The 15,844-nt window shown below is 55.6% G+C and overlaps 2 long non-coding RNA genes across 12 annotated transcripts; one reads left to right on the top strand and one right to left on the bottom strand.

Annotated features, from left to right (window-relative positions):
• The first annotated feature begins 17 nt into the window (after positions 1-17).
• Positions 18-10,524, top strand: LOC116444030. 8 transcript variants are annotated; one of them, XR_004240171.1, is made up of 9 exons: positions 18-63; positions 146-186; positions 296-1,682; positions 2,081-2,187; positions 2,904-3,102; positions 3,665-3,958; positions 4,608-4,813; positions 5,427-5,519; positions 8,887-10,524. It is a non-coding gene; the product is annotated as an uncharacterized LOC116444030 (long non-coding RNA). The 8 variants fall into 8 exon arrangements; XR_004240173.1 differs by lacking the exon at positions 2,904-3,102 and having other exon boundaries at positions 296-334; positions 1,560-1,682; XR_004240174.1 differs by lacking the exon at positions 2,904-3,102 and having other exon boundaries at positions 296-1,686.
• Positions 8,995-14,946, bottom strand: LOC116444031. 4 transcript variants are annotated; one of them, XR_004240178.1, is made up of 4 exons: positions 14,935-14,946; positions 13,785-13,956; positions 12,706-12,884; positions 8,995-12,526 (listed from the first exon to the last, which is right to left on the bottom strand). It is a non-coding gene; the product is annotated as an uncharacterized LOC116444031 (long non-coding RNA). The 4 variants fall into 4 exon arrangements; XR_004240180.1 differs by lacking the exons at positions 13,785-13,956; positions 14,935-14,946 and adding an exon at positions 14,662-14,758; XR_004240181.1 differs by lacking the exons at positions 13,785-13,956; positions 14,935-14,946 and adding an exon at positions 13,656-13,770.
• Positions 14,947-15,844: the final 898 nt, after the last annotated feature.

Below are 15,844 nucleotides of genomic sequence, written 5' to 3' on the forward strand. Positions count from 1 at the left end.
GCGTGTCCCTTTTCATTGTGCAGGTTTGTCCTGGCCACCTCCAGAGTCAGATCAAGATTTGAGGTGAGCTGGGGCAGTGATGTGGAGTAGCCCGGGGATGCTCTTCTTGAGGGCAACAGTGACGTTTTCTGTTTTGTTGTCTTAGGTACCGTGAGCAGGTGTGGAGCTGAAGCTTGGAGAGAGCAGGTAAGCGATGAGCCTTGGCAGTTTCGAGGGAGGGGGCCTTGCGGAAGGGGTCTCTTTTGGCGTGTGTTGTCAGAGGCTGAATTTTCTCGTTGTTCTCCATCTTTTGCAGCTGCCAAAGCGGACCGTGGGGAACGTATTGACATCTGAGGTGCTGATGCATTTTTCCTGTCAAGGATGGATTTTGTCCGTTTGTCTTCAGAAAGCTAAGTGTTGGGAGCAATGGTTGGGAGAAGGGAAAGACCTTTGGAGTTCCAGGAGGCAACTGGAAGTTAGTTTAGAGGAGAGGGCTGTTGTGGGAGGGCCCCTTGGAAGTAAAGGGAGAGGGTTTCTCCTCAGCATCACCTGAGCCTTTGCTGGGCAGGGCAGTTCCCACCCATCTCTGTCATCGGCCTTTGAGTCTCGACGTCATCGTGGATCTTTTTGCCCGAGGAGCTCGCCTTCGGGTCTGGCACGATTGCCACGGTCTCCATTTTACCTACTCGCTGGCATAGCTGCCCGTGGGCATCTTGGCCACTTGCTGGTTGGTCACGTTTTGCAACGTCACTTCAGCCTTTGGTGGCAGAGTCCTTCCCTAGGGATCCCTTTGTATCACCTGGCAGTCATTGCCTCCTTCTCTAGGCCTGCTGAGCTTCTCAAGCATCCTCTTAGCAGCTTTGGCACTGGCTTCTTGGAAGGAGTTATGTTTCACTGTCGCGTGCTGTTGCCATAGAGCCTTCTTTCCTTTGGCATCGCCAGCCTCTGGCTCATCTTGCTCTAGCAATCTTGTGCCCATTGCTGGGCAGGTTCAGCTCGTGTCTGTGTTATGTCATTTGTGTCTGTGTTCTGTAGTTTGTGTCCATCCTCTCCTGTGTCACAGGGCTTTGTTACGTCTCGGTGCTTTATCGGCCTCGTTCTGAGCCGTAGCGGCAGTGGGGATCTCTGCTCGCGTACTTTCCCGGATCGGGCTCATTCCGGCATCTTTACAGTTTTGCTTTTGGAGAGCAGAAGAAGTACACAAGATGTTCTCATCCATCTTCCTTCTCACTTTTGGTAGTATCTTTTTTTCATGGGCCATGGACTTCTCAATGAAGTGTATTAGACCCTCCTCACTGTGGTAGTTCCATAGGTTCCATTGCCTCAAAGCATATCAGGTCTAGAATTTATCTTCTGGAGAGTTATCTCAAGTCCTCGTGTCATCTTTGCTTCTATTTGGTGTGCTTACACTTGGAGCTACCCTGCCCTGGCACGCAGAGTCATGGCTGGGTTGAACAGTTGTAAAGCTTTGTGGTTCATTTCTTGTCTGTGGGCTTTTGTGTAGAAAACTTATGGGCCTGGTGTATGGGGATAACTCCGAGCTGTCAGCTACTTGTAGACTGCCTCATGTTGTCTTGCAGGTCCCCAAGGCCGATTCCGATCCCTGCAGTCACCGATGCTACCGCTTTTCCCAGAATCTGCCCTTCCACGTCAGGGAGCAGCAGTTGGAAGATGTGTTGAAGCGTCTTCATCAGTGGAGTGTTGTGAGTAAGGGCTGCAGTCAGTGTGTAAGCTGAAGAAGGGGTGTCGGTCTGTGAGAGTGTGTGTCTGTCTGTGTCTGCGTGTGTCAGTCTGTGAGAGCGTGTGTGTTGACTGGTTCTAACCTTGTGTGTTTGATTTTTGCCTTTCAGTTTTTTCAACTGATTTTTAACTTTATAATAAGAAAACAGCCAGCTGTGAGGTTTTTTTTTCCCCCATCTGGGTTTTGTTTTTCCTTGGTCCCGTCCTGTCTGTGAGGCGATGTTCATCGCCAAGGTTTGGGTGCAGCCAAACAAACAGCCTCCCTAACAGGGTGGAGAGTACACAGTGGAGGTTAGGAATACAGGGAAAAAGTGCACCAGCCCTTACACCACCCCTAACAGCACCATTTTCCCCCCACCAGCAGCACAATGCAGCAACCCTGGAACCCTCACTGCAGCACAGCTCAGTAACCCTGGTGCTGGGATAACCCTGGAACCCTCAGAGGAGGCCAAGCCCCACACCAAAAAGGTAGGGATGACATCTGCAGGCTGGAGAGTGACAAGTACGGGTTGGGGGCTGGGGCGTGTAGAGCAGGAGTGAGGGGTTCCAGGCAGCAATAGCAGTGAGGGGTATAAAGTAGAGTGGGTTAAAGGTTAGGGGATAAAGGGACAAAAGTCAGGGCAAAGGTTGGGGGGTCAGGGAATCAAAGGTCAAAGTCCAGGGGTCAAAGGTCAAGGTGGTCAATGTCAAAGCACAGAGGTCACATGTAGAAGGTTGGGGCAAAGGTCACAGGGCTCAGGGGGGGTCAAAGGTCATGGGGTCAGGTGTCATGGGTCAAAAGGTAAGGGTCAAAGGGCTAAGGTTGGGGGTGTCAAAGGTCAGGGCTCAAGGTGTAAAGGTGGATGGTCAGGGGTCAGGGATCAAAGGTCGGGTTGTCAAGGAATGGGTCAAGGGGTCAAAGGTCAGGGGGTAAAAGGTCAAGGCTCGGGCTCAGGATTAGAGGTTCCAGCATGATTTTCCATGGTGGTTCCCAGTGTGGGGACACGGGGTGTGGGGTCAGTGGCGCCGGGGGCGGGCAGGAGCCCCGTGGGCAGTGGCCGGCAGCGGCGGGGACGCCTCCGTATGGGTCGCGCCCCTCCACTGCCAGCAGAAGCCCCCCTGCGCCATGCGGTGCCCGGCCGCGCTCCTTGCCCTCCCCGCCGCTGCCTTCCTGCACTCCCACCGCACCCTCTGCTCCCCTCCAGCCCAGGGAAATGCAGGAAAACACAAAATCATCGAGGTGGAACAGTCACCGGAGCTGCCCGAGCCATCCCCCCGCCTGAAGGCGGCAGCTGCCCAGAGCCAGGGGCACCCAGCAGGATGCAGCTCCTCTTTCCCAGGAGCCGGAGGCAGGGTTTCCCAGGCAGGGGGAGCAGGGAGAATTTCAGCTCCCAGCAGCTCTCTGTGAGTGCTGGATAGACTCTGGGCTGAGCCAGGTGGGAGGTGTGGGTGGTGTTCATGTCCCCAGGAGCTGCTCAAATCCACCTTAAACTCCTGGAATGGTCTGTGCTGGGAAGAACCTTACAGACCATTCTGTTCAGCCCCTTGCCATGGTCAGGGACACCTTCCTGGGGTGTCTGTGCCAGAGTGGTGGAATGGGCAGGACTTTCTCCCTGAGCCCAGTCCCGGGCAAGATTGGAGTTCCCATGGGAAGAAGCCTGTGAGCTGCATTTCCGGAGCTGGGAGCCTCCATGCCTGGGAGTGTTTCCAGTACTGCTCTTTGGTTTTTTCCATAACTGGGCATGATGTTTCTCCCCAGAGCAAGGTGGTTTTCCCTGGATTGTTGGGGTTACACACTGGCTGTTTGACAGCTCTGTTGTCTCTTTCTCCTGAATGGAAGAGCGAGGAATGGGGGATGCTCCCGACTGTCACAGGGATGTGGGAACAGCCCAGTTCCAGTGAGGAATGTGACGCCCAGCTCGTGGCGTGTGCCCTGAGATGGTCTTTGCTGTTGTTTTGTCTTTAGAGCCTGTTGGAGTGCTGGCCTGGATTTGGGAGGAGCCAAGTAGCCTGGAGCAGTGAGGTTTTTCCTGTCAGAAATCCATGCTGGGGATGTTTTCCCTGGCTGTCCCAAGGGGAAGGAACAGCTCTGGAGTTTTTGCAACCACAGGCTGGGGATGCATCCCCTGAAAACCAGTTCAGGATCGTTCATCTGACTCTGTCCCTGACCTGTGGCTTCCAGGGAGCCTTCTGGTCTTCTGGATATTCCCAGGAGAGGATATTCCACCACCTGACTTTTAAGCCAGGAATTCCAAACCCAGTAAGTCGGTCACATTCTATGGGAGCTGCCCCAATGGTGGGATGGCAGAGGGCACACCCCACGCTGCTGTTTGGGACATTCCCGACTGGAACGGGAGCCAGCTGGGCATTTTGGAGCGCTGAGGCCACAAGGGCAGCCTTGAGTGGCATTCCCAGGCAATGCTGAGGCATCCCATGGCTGTGGCACGTGGCAACACATGCCTGATGTGGAGCAGAGAGAGGAAGGGAGAAATTCTGAGTTGATGGGAGGAATGGAACTGGGCTTTCCAGAATGGAATTGGTATAGCTGCTGATGGTATCATGGAATCATGGGGTGGCTTGGAAGGGACACAAAGACCCTCTGGGCTCTGTTATCCCATCCCGTGGCAAAGAACACGTCCAAAACTGCCTCCTCACCCTCATGGAATGGCAGTGGGTGTTGGGAGCTCTGGCAGGAGCACCTGGAGACCAGGTAAGAATAGCAATGGCATTGTTTTGGCTGCTGCTGGATGTGGTTTTCTCTTTTCAAGATGTTCCTCTGATTGATGTTTTCACAGTAGCTTGCTAGGCCTCATTTGAGGATAATTCCAAGAATTTTGAAGTAGTTGGAAAAGAATGAGGAAAAAAGGTGAACCTGATCAATTTCTAGTAATTCTGAACTTCTCTTGCAGCACCATTACAGGGGAAAGCTGGTGAAAGGATAAAGATGCAGAGGAACATGTGTTGTAAACCCCCCCTGCCTCCCTGACAAAGCAAACCTTTCTGCAATCCCAGTAAATTTCTTGGAGAAACTGTGGGATCATAAGGTTTCCTAGGAAAGGAAAACTAAGGACAGAGATGAGGAAATAGGCTTCCAATTAATAATGATTTGATGGAGGTAGGAATGATTCTTGTATGTTTGATGCACCCCTTTTTATTCCTGGGATAATTTAAAATGATTTCTTTAAAAAATCATTTCGATTTGGGAATTCAGATTAGAGAGGAAACGATGCAAAATAAACGCAGGGAGAGATCACAGACTCATCCTGGAATGGCAGAATAGTTTGGGTGGGAAGGGACCTTAAGGATCACCTCATTCCATCCACAGGGTGCTCCAAGCTGCGGCCAGCCTGGCCTTGAACACTTCCAGGGATGGGGCAGCCACGATTTCCCTGGGTTTACGGGCACAAGAGGAAATTTTCAGCAGGAACTGAGGGGTTTCCCTTGCTCTGCCTGGCCCTAGCAGGGCTTTGGGAGGCAGAGGGTGTGGGAACAGGAGCTTTGTCCACTGCCTTGGGGGGGAGTCTCTGATGTCCCAAAACCCAGCAGAGCAAGTGGTTGTGGTTTAACGTCCCGTTCAAAGGAGATGCCAGGCCAGGAACGGGAATGGACTGCAGAGCAGGGATGGTGCCCAGCAGAGGGGTGACTGTCCAGGGGGTCCCAGCAGTCCGTCCCTGCTGCCGAGGTTTGGGATGAGCAGGCTGGTGAGTGTCCCTGTGCTTGCTCTGCAGGATGAGGAAGCCAGGCCTGCTGAGGAGGAAGATGAGGAGGTGTGGGAGGATGGAGACAGCGGCCACCAAAGACTGGGGAAGGCACAGATCCAGGTAGGAGACGTTGCCTTGTGAGGAGAGGGACTTGTCTGTCCCGTTGGAATTTGGGGCGTGAGGCCAGTGGAACAAAGGGTTTGATTCCATTTTCTTACTCGGGTTTTCACGTGCCTTAAGAGAGCTTTGCGAAAATGTCATTATCCCTGATTGAATCTCTGAAAAACAGGGATTGAAGCTTTCAGAAGGGGCCCAACCCTGCCTGCATGTATCCAAGTGCAGCCCCCACTCCCTGTTTTTGTGTACAGCTGGGATGAGACCTCAGCTGCTGCTACTTGCCAGCTCACAAGTTGTGTAGCTCAGAGCCTCAGCCATGAAGGGCCAGGCTGTGTTTAAAACAGCCCAAGGTGCCAGAGAGCTGGAGTAATTTCCTAGCAGGTAACTTGACTTGGAAGCTGCATTCTAAAATTTGTCTACATTTAATTTATGTCCCACATGGAGACATCTAGAGAAGCAGAGGTGGGGTGTTCCTAAGAAAAGAACATCTAAATTCTTTGGTGGTAGAGGGCTTAAAATTAAAGTCTGAGTGGAGGTGCCTTTAGGACACTTCCATGCCAGTATCTGAATGGAATTTAAATGAAGTATCCAAATCCTGACAAGCTTGTATGAACTCCAAAGCCTCTGCAAGTGTTTCACAGCCAGGGAAGGAGAGTCTCTCCCCAAAACCTGGCTGCTGGTTTGTTTGGCCAGGCATAGGAATAATTGCGTATTCCCTGGGGCTGTCCTTATGGGGAGAGGTTTACTTATGTGCCCTGGGTTTATTCAGTGCATCTTCAAAGTGATGGAAACTGATTGCATTGAAATGCTAGGGGTGCCAAATGTTTTCCCCAGGCAGAGCTCGGAGCCAGCCCAGTGGGAAGGGGTTTAGTGGCCATTTTCCTGCTCCCTTGGGCAGCAGCACTGGAGCACTCGCACCCAACCGTGCCCGAGGTGCCAAGTACTGGCAGGAGGCAAAGCCAGGGCCTGGGCAGTAGGAGCTTGCAGTGCTCCTGGAAGCGCAGACCTGGAGCTGTGGGTTAGACCTCCCAGGAGCTGCTGCCTCACTCAAACCTTGTTTAAAGCTCAGCATCCCTCCTGCTCCCTTGGAATGATTGTTGCTTCTGTTGTTGCTCTTTCCTGATACATTATGATTATTATTGTAAATTCCCACTCCATTTCTTCCATAGCCCTTTGCTTCCCAGAGGTGGTGCTTTAAGCAAGCCCCTCCAGCCTGGGAAGGTGCTTTTGGCTCCAGACTCATTCCCAGTCCCCATGAGCAGCTGGACCTGTGCTGTCCCCAGCAGGTGCCTTTCCTTCCTTCCCTGCTGCACTTTGGCTTTTTGAGGGCTCTCTAGGGGGCTGAGGGAGAAGTTCTTTGTCATTCCAGGGCAGCATAAGCCCTGATCCCACTAAAAGCAGGAGGAATCATTTAATCCTTGTTTTTGGATACACCTTTGGTGTTTTCTCTCTTTTGCTGACATTGTGTGGTAAAGCAGCAGCTCCCTGGAATAATTTTTATTTGTAAAACAATGAATTCCCTGCTGGAATCCCAGTCCCAGCCCCCCACATCAAGGTGCAGTTTAAGGCCTTACACCCTGACCAGGACAAGTTCCTGTCCTTAGACATGGAAAACAGGGGAAAACTCAGACTGGATTGGAGCCAGCATCCAGAATGGGGAGAGTGAGGCAGTGTGCTTGGCACAGGCTGGGGCTGGTACAGGGGGTGTTCCCCGTAGGATGACACCCGTGTGGAGCAGATCCTTCTCTTCCTTTGTCCGAAGTCCGATGGCAAAGGACTGAAGAACCCACAAGTGGGGCCTGGAAGGAAAACAGTTCTGTTAAAATTAGGCAAAGAATGCACTAAGAAAAAATGGACATCCTTTTTATGTATGAAAGTAAGTAGGGGAAAAATGTTGAAAAAGAGCTCTTTTATTTGGTGCCACCTCATTTTTTTAATGGATAAAACCCTCTAGTGAGCAATCAGAACAGGAGTGGGAAAGCCAGGAGCCTTTGACTTCCACAGTGGACTTAATTTCCATGCTTAATTTCAACAATTTCTTCTCTCTCTCAGGACAGGAAAACCCACTTAACTTGTCCCATCTTTGCCAAAAGCTTTGGTGTTTGAGCAGCCAAACCCAATGGGCTCTGGCCCCACCAGCCTGTACTGGAGGGCCCCTGGTCCTGCCTGTAGTGTGGGATGAATCCCCAATTGTCCCCAGAGGGGGCTGCCCTGGTCCCTGCAGTGCCCAGCACCTGAGACACAGAGAGAGCCCTGTCCAAAGGGGCTCCTTGTCAGGAATGTGGCAGCAGCCCCAGGAGCAGGCTGGAGGTGAGAACTGGGGCTGTGTTTGAGACTGACCAGGTCAGCTCAGTGTTTACCTGTGGGAGGAGTTTGGCCCCCCAAGCCGAGTTGAAGCGGGATCAGGGTGACAGATGCTGCATTTTGGGCACCCTGAGAGTTTCTCTCCCCCTTGGAGATTTCCTGCGGGGATGGGGCAGGGCAGGGAGCAGAATTAACCCTGCACCTCCCGTGGGCACTGCTGTGCCATCAGCCTGTGGGAATTTGCTGCTGCCGCTGCCACCCCACCTGGGGGCTGCGTGCTCCTGGCAGCCCTTCCCAGCCCCACACCCGAGCTCCAGCGGTGCCTCCAGGCTGTGTTGGGAGCGTTTGTTGGCAATGTGCCTCATCCCTGGGAGTATCCTTTCGTTCCAGAGTGGATGGACAGAGCTTCTGGGCTTGTCAGCTTCAGAGTTCGATTGCAAAAGTCACTGCAGGGAAGAATGACAAGGAGGTTTGTCAGAGTGGTGCTGTCAGACCCCACCTGCCAGTCAGTGCTTTGGGTTGGAGGTTGTTGTGTATTGGCCCTGCAGGGAATGAATGTCCCCTTCCCACCTCAGCCCAGCAGATGCCAAGGGCTCTTCCTGGAGTACTTATTCTTTGCTTCCCTTTGGGATAATGTAATCTGCACCCTTCCATGAGCAATTCCTTGGCTTCTCCTGGAGAAAACCCCACGGCAGAGGCAGTCTGCAAAGGAGCCCAGAGCTGTGCTTGGAGCAGAGAGTGCTGAGAGCTGCGTGTGCCTCTGCTGCCCCAGGCTGGCAATATCCCCATGGAACAGACTGGGCAAATGGGATTAGAGGGAGCACAATCCCTTCCTGGAAGAGGTTTTCTCCTGTGCAGATCAGGCACGGGGCAGGAAGGGAACTTTGGAAATCAGCTGATTTCCCCCAGAAAGCATCACTCACATCAGCATGGATGACATGACCTGTGCCCACCACTCACGATGCACCCGGCCAAAATCAAGAGCAAAGGTTGGTTTGGGTGTGAGCACTTGAAATAACTTTGAAAGAGAAGCAATCACCTTTTGCTGCTTCTTTCTTTCTTGCAGATGCTGGGATTGCCTCTGTGGACATGTGCTGAGCTCTCCCTGCAGGGAACTGTCAGGCCTTAACAGCTGTGAGGTTGTGTTCTTCTCAGTGGGGAACTGGAAATAATTATTAATTAATTGATTGCAGAAATGTTTTCTGAACCTTTCCCCTTTCCTGGTAGATCTTCTCTCTCTGCCTCTGAATTTACAGCTGTTCCCTGGTGTCATTGGCCCTGCCTGAATTCCTTGCAGCTCCTCACTGGGAAAACCTGGGATAACTTCGAGGGGACAGAGGAGACATTTTTAGCTGAAAACCTGGGGTGACTGAGAGGGGACACAAGAATTGTTTGTGTAGGAAAATGGGAGGGGATGTCGAGGGGAGCGAGGTGGCATTTTTGAGGGAAAAGCTGAGGTGATGTTTAGGGGAGAGAATGCACATTTTTGGGGTGGAAGAGAGTTAATATTGTACAGGAAGGAAAAACTGGGGGGTAAAACTTGATGTAATCTGTAGGGGACAGAATGAATATTTTGGAGCAAAAACGAGGTACTCAGTAGTAGACAAATAAGGAAAATTTTGGAGGCAAAACTTGACAAAATCTCACGAGTAGAGAAAGAACACTTTGAGGGAAAAATGAGGTGATGAGTACTGAGCATGTGGGGAAAATTTGGGGGCTAAATCTGAGCTAATCTCTAGGGAAGAGCATGAACACACTGAGGTAACATGAGGGAATCAGTTGTGGGCAGATAGGGAAACTTGTGTAAAAATGATATTAAATAAGCTGTAGAAAGAACATTTTGAGGTAAAAATGAGGTAAGCAGTAGTAGACAGATGGAAAACTTTGGGGGTAAATCTTGATAGAAGCTACATGGTAGAAAGGAAATAAATATTGAAGGAAGAATGAGGGAATCAGTAGTGGACAGGTAGGGGAATTTTGGGGGGTCAAACTTGAAATAATCTAAAGGTTGAGAATGAATCTTTTTAGGTAAAAATGAGGTAATAAGTTGTGGACAGGTAAGGAAAATTTTGGGGGTTAAACTTGAGGTAATCTCTAGGGAGAGTGTGACCACTGACATAAACTGAGGCAGTCACTGGGGCTAGGCAAGGAAATTTCGGGTGTAAAACTTGGGAAGATCTGTAGGGCAAAGAATGAACATATTGAGGAAGCAATGAGGTGATCAGTAGTCAAGATGAGGTAGAATGTGGGGGGCAAACCCTGAGGTAATTATGTAGGAACCATAAGTGGTTTTGAGAAAAAATCTGAGCTAATTTGTAGGGGACAGAATGAACATTTTGGGGGTAAGACACATAACCTGCATGGTTTTGGTTTTAAAATCTAGTCAGTGTACAGGGGACAAAATAGACATTTTGGTAATAAAATCCGAGTTCATCTGTAGAAGAAAGAACTCGTGTTTTGAGGTAAAAAGGAGGTGATCAGAATTGGGCAGGTAGGGAAAACTGAGGGGGTAAAATGTGAGGTCATCTCTAGGACAGAGCAGGAACATCCTGAGGTAAACTGAGGGAATTGCTGTGGACAGGTGGGTAAATCTGGGGGGTAAAACTTGAGGGAATCTCCATGGTAGAAAATGAGTATTTGGAGGTAAAAATAAAGTACTCAGTGGTGGAGACGTACGGAAAATTTTGGGGGTAAAATCTGAGGTGATCTGTAGCAGAGAGAATGCACTTGATGGGGTAAACTGAGGTAATCGGTTATGGACAGGTAGGGAAGTTCGGAGGGGTAAAAATTGAAAGCATCTGTAGGGCAAAGAATGAAAAGATTGAGGTGGAAATGAGGAAAGAGGTAGTGGACAGGTGGGGAAAGTTTTGGGGGCAAATCTTGTGGTAATCTCCAGAGCAGAGAAAGAATGCTTCCTTGTAAAAAATGAGGAACTCAGAAGGAGACAGATGGGGACATTTTGGGGGTAAAATCTCAGGTCATCTCAAGGTGAGGGAAGGACTATGTTGAGGTAAACTCAGGACTCACTGTGTCCTCCTTCCTTGGCAGCAGCTGGCAGGGAAGGGAGAAGAGGCCTCGGGCTGGAGAGGGGCAGGAGAAAGGCACTGTGGGCAAAGGCACCTCCCTGGCATCCCCAGGGCACCTGTGGGGAACACAGTGGACACTTTGGGAGCAAAGGGAGGCGATAGCATTCTCCCTTTGGGGGATGCTGGCATTTGGATCATTCCATCCATTTGCCTGCTGAAATTTCCCAGCCCAGGGGCTTTGGCTGCCAGGGCAGCACAAAGATTGTTCCCTGTGTGGTGCCCAGATTTGGGGTTCAGCTTTGCTAGTTCAGATGAATTCTACCCAAAGCCCTGAATTCCCTGCTGAATTGCCACTGGAATAGCCTCCCAGTGCCTCCTGGAGCATGGATATTCCCATGCAGAGCTGCCTATTTAACACCAGGTGTGTCAGGAACCAGCAGAGCTTCCAGGGAAGCTCAGCAGGGTCAGGGCAAGGACAGCTTCATGTTCCATAGAATTTGCTGTTTGTAACCCTCATCCCCCAGCCCCCCCATGTCCCTGGGGGCACCTGACAGAGTTCCCTGGAATTCAGCTGCCTGCACCCCCCGAGCTGGAGCTCCAGGTGATATTTTAAAGCAGGAGAAGGCGCTGGCTGGACACGCTCCCAGCCCGTGCTGAGGCAGCCCCTGTGCCCTTCTCTCCCTGCAGGAGCTGATTTCATTCCAGAGCCTCAGGAGTGGCCTCTGCAAGTTCTTTTCCCCTCGGGAAAGGGATGCACATCCCCGCCTTCAGGGCGCCTGCAGTGGGAGCCACCTGGGAAAGCTTTCCATCAGTTGTGCAGTTCCAGCTAGCTCCCCAAAATCTCCCAACTCAATCCAAAGCGATTTCTCTGACTCTGACCTTTCATTTGAAGGCATCTCTGAGGGCATTGCTTGGCATTTCATTGCTGTGGGGGAAGCTTGCCTTGGCTTTAACGCTGCTGAGGGATGATATCCTCAGGCTGGGAGGGAAGGCATTTTGGGTGGCTGGGACATAGCTGGCAGGTGTGTGGGAGGTCAGCACCGGGAATTGCTGTCTGAGCCCCTCTGCAAACAGCCCGTGCTGACATTCCCCAGTGCCAGCTGTTCCTTGGGGTATTTTTGGGGTGTCAGTGGGGTCTGTCGGGGCTGAAGCATCTCCGGGTGCTTGTTCAGAGCGGCCCCTGGCCAAGGGGCCACGGGCAGCCCTTTATCCATGTCCATCCCAGTGCTGCCTAGGCAGCCCAGTGCCCGTTCCTGGGATGCGTGTTCGGCACGCTGCATGCCACGGGCAGGACACTGCAGGCACAGCTCCTCTCTGCAAATCCAAAGCACAAGAGCTGCTGCTTCCCTTCCTGGGGCTCCCGGCCTTCTCCCTCCCCCCATTCCCTGCCAGCTGGGACACAACGGAGGGAGCACCAAGGAACACTCCTGGCAGGGAGCAGGAGTCGCTGAGAGCTGTGTGCAGCTCTGGGCCGGAAAAGCTGGCCCGGCCTCAGCAGCCCCTGGGATTTTGGGCTGTGAACACTCACCTGTGGGAAAGGCCCCTCTGCAGGCAGGAGCAACCCTGACACTCTCCAGAAGAGCTTTGGCCGTAGACCAAGTGAACCCTCAGGACTTACCTTGCTCATTTCTCCCTGGAAAGGGCCATGGAATGAGCACCTTTACAGCTGTTGGGTAAATCCTAGAAAGGGCAGGAAATCAGGGTTATGGGAAGAGTTCAGTGCTGTCACACAACTGCTCACCTGTGTTGTTCCATGATCAGGTGCTGGCCATGGAGGTCTGCCCTGTGGCCATTGCAGGGGCTGGTGTCTAAAGCAGCATTAGCATAAAAGAAGGAGCTGTATTTGCATAGGAATGAACCTTGCTGGCACTTGGCATTCCTATCCCAGGCAGGACATTGCCAGGAGCTGAGATTGGCTTAGTTGGAGCAGGGTGCTGAGAATGGCCAGGTGTGGGTTCAATCGCCAGAGGAGCCATTCACATAAGGGTTCGACTTGGCGGTCCTTGTGTATCCATTCCCACTCAGGATGTCCTGTGCTCTGGAAATAAAGAAGAAACATTTTTCACTGGCCTTTTAAAGCCAGAGGTTTTTGCACTGGAGCGTGCAAGCCCCAGAGAAAGCGGGGGGGGAGGAAGGAGAGCATCAGGTCTCACGCGGCAGTTGTGGGATGAGCGGCTCAAGCGAGCCCCGGCGAGGCCCCGGCGCCACAGCGGGCACAGTCAGAGCAGGAGCGGCAGCAGCGGCCTCGGCGCCAGCGGCCGGGCCGGGGGAGCGGCTCGTCCCGCTGCAGCCGCGCTCGTTGGGCGGGGGCGCGGCGGGCGGGAGGCCCCCGGGGGAGCGGCCCCGGGGCAAGGGGAGGCGGGCGCTGCTGTGCGCAGAGGGTGCGGCGGCCTCGGCAGTGCCGGGGCTGGGGGAGCTCCGCGTCCCCGCGGGGGCGGCGGGCGGGGCCGGGCCGGGAGCGCCGGCGCTCCGGTTGCGCCAGGGGGCGCCCCACAGGGCGGGCGGCGCTGAGGGAGCGGCGGCCTCTGGGGGTGCCGGGGCGGGCACGGGCGGTCCCCGCGGCCCGGCCGCTTCCAGCCGCAATCCAACGCCTGCTCCGGGGAAGCGCCGCCCTCCCGGCGGGCCCGGCACCGGCACGGCCCCGGCTCTCCGCGGCCGTAGCGGGAGCGTAGCCGGAGCTCCGGCGGGACCCTAGCCCCGCGCTGGCCGTAGCCGGAGCGGCAGCGCTGGGCTCGGCCCCAGCGCCAATCCCGGAGCGGCTCTTCCCAGCCGCGGCGATCCCGATCCCTAATGCCATCCCCAATCCCACCTCAGTTCTCCGGCCCCGGGAGCCGCACCCCGCCCGCCGAGAGACAAGCGGCTCGGCCCGGGACCCCCAGCAGACACCGACAGGACCCAGCCCCGAATCCTCGGGCCCGGGTCCCGTTTCCGGTCCCACCTCAGCGCCTCGGGCTCGGCGCAGCGCCGGGAGCAGCCCCCGGTGCCGAGCTCCGCACAGCGCTCCGAACGACGGTCCCGCCGCAGCCCGGGATGAGCAGGATGAGCATCCACCGCACAAAGCGGAGCGGGCGCGGATCCGCCGGCATTTACGGGCGCGGGCGGGGCGGGGACTGGAGGGGGGGAAAGTCCCCCCTCCGCCCCACCCCCCTTCCCCGGACCCCCTCCTCCGGAGGGGGCCCGCCCCAACCCACCACCCTCCCCGAAACCCACCCACCCCCCCCGGGAACCCCTCCTGAGGAGGGGATCCCCAGTGTGATGTGTGGAAAGCCGGAGCCCCGGCGCTGTTTTTGTACTCCACGGGGTCCCGCCGAGCGGGCCCGGCCCGTGTGGGGCTCCAGCGAGGGCAGGGGCGCCGGGCTCCGGCCCTCTGGGCTTTATTCTCCGGCGCCCCGAGCCCCGCGGCTGCGGGGGAAAGAGGGAAAGGGGAGGGATGAGATGGGGTAGGGAGAGGAGTCGGGGTGGTTTGGGGAGAACCGAGGGGGGAAGGGAAAGGCCGGGTGAGGGGGAGGGATGATGGTCAGAGGAGGGGGAAGAGAGGGGAGTCGGGTTGGGGAGCGGGGTACGGAGAGGGGAGAAAGGAGGGATGGGGGAGAAAGGAGGGGTGGGAGGGTCGGGGATGCACAGGGGAGCAGGGAAAGAGGGTGGGGGGCGCTGGGGAGAGGGCAGGCGGGGGGCTGGGAGAGACAGGGAGGGTGTGGGGGAGAGAGAAAGAAACTGGGGGGGGGGGGTAGGAAAGAGGTGATAAGCGGGGGACGAAGGAAGAGGATAAGGGCAGGAGAAAGAGGGGGAAGAAAGAGGGGGAGCGGGGGCCTCACCCGGGCCACGCCGGGGGAGCCCGGCCCGGCCGCAGCCTCCCCGAGCTCTGAAGGAGCGAATGACGGCGGGGGCGATTTCGGGGGCTTAAATCACCTCGGCCCCGCCCTGCGCAGCCGCCCTGGGACCCCGCGCACCTGTGCGGACCCCGCCCCGCGCACCTGAGCCGGGCCCGGGGCCACCCCTGAAACCGCGCCCCGGCCCCGCTCGGCCCCGCCCGGGACCGCCCCAGAGCCCCGGCCCCGCCCGGCCCCGGGGCCCGCCCTGCCCGGCACGGGGGCGGCACCATCGCTCGGGCCCCGCCCCTCTCTCCCGGGCCGGACCCGCCCCGCGCACCGGGGCCGGACCGGGGCCGCTCCCGGGACCGGGGGTCCGGGTCGTGCCGGCGGCCGCTGCGGGTCCCGGGCGGTGCCGCCTCTCCCCCGGCGGGATTGGGGCTGGGATCGGGACCGGGAGGAGCCGCTCCGGGACGGGCGCTGGGGCCGAGCTCGGCGCTGCCGCTCCTGCTCCGGCCGGCTCTCCGCGGGGAGCCGGGGCTGTGCCGGCGCCCGGGCAGCCCCGGCATCCCGAGCCGGGCCCGACGCGCCGGGCCGGGCTCCGCTCTCAGCCCTGAGCCCCTCCCGGAGCCCGCCTTGGGCCCCACGACGCGGCCCCGGGCTCTGCCGCCAGCCCCGGACGCGGCGCTGAGTCGCTGCTCCCGAGCTCTGCGTGGGGCCGGCGAGCCCGGCTTTGGGCTGTGCCTGAGGCAGGACTCGGAGCTCAGAGACACAGACTCGCCCTGGCCCGAAGAGCCCGCTTTGAGCATCAAAACACGGCACTTGGGCTTTAATTCAGGTCCAGCAAAACGCAGCACTTCAGTTTCTCTTTGTGAGCCCAAACACACAGGACTCGGTCTCTTCCTCAAGCCCTGAAAACAGGATTTAGTCACTGTTTCTGAGTCCCAACTCTGGCCATAGGAGCCTGCTCTCAGGACTCTAGTAGATAGAGAAATGCTGCTAGCAAGGATTTTCTTGCTATTTTCTGTGAGAGACTTTTCTGTCTCACAGAAGAGGTAGCAGAATTATGTAAACAACCAAACCACCTGCAATCTTGAAAAGTCTTCTTTATGGTACAGTAGAAAAATATTTTGACAATGGATGTTTTAGGATTTTAGCCAATCACCCCAAGGGGAGGCTGATCCTTTGT

Source organism: Corvus moneduloides, chromosome 5, assembly GCF_009650955.1.
Source record: "Corvus moneduloides isolate bCorMon1 chromosome 5, bCorMon1.pri, whole genome shotgun sequence".
NCBI lineage: Eukaryota > Metazoa > Chordata > Aves > Passeriformes > Corvidae > Corvus > Corvus moneduloides.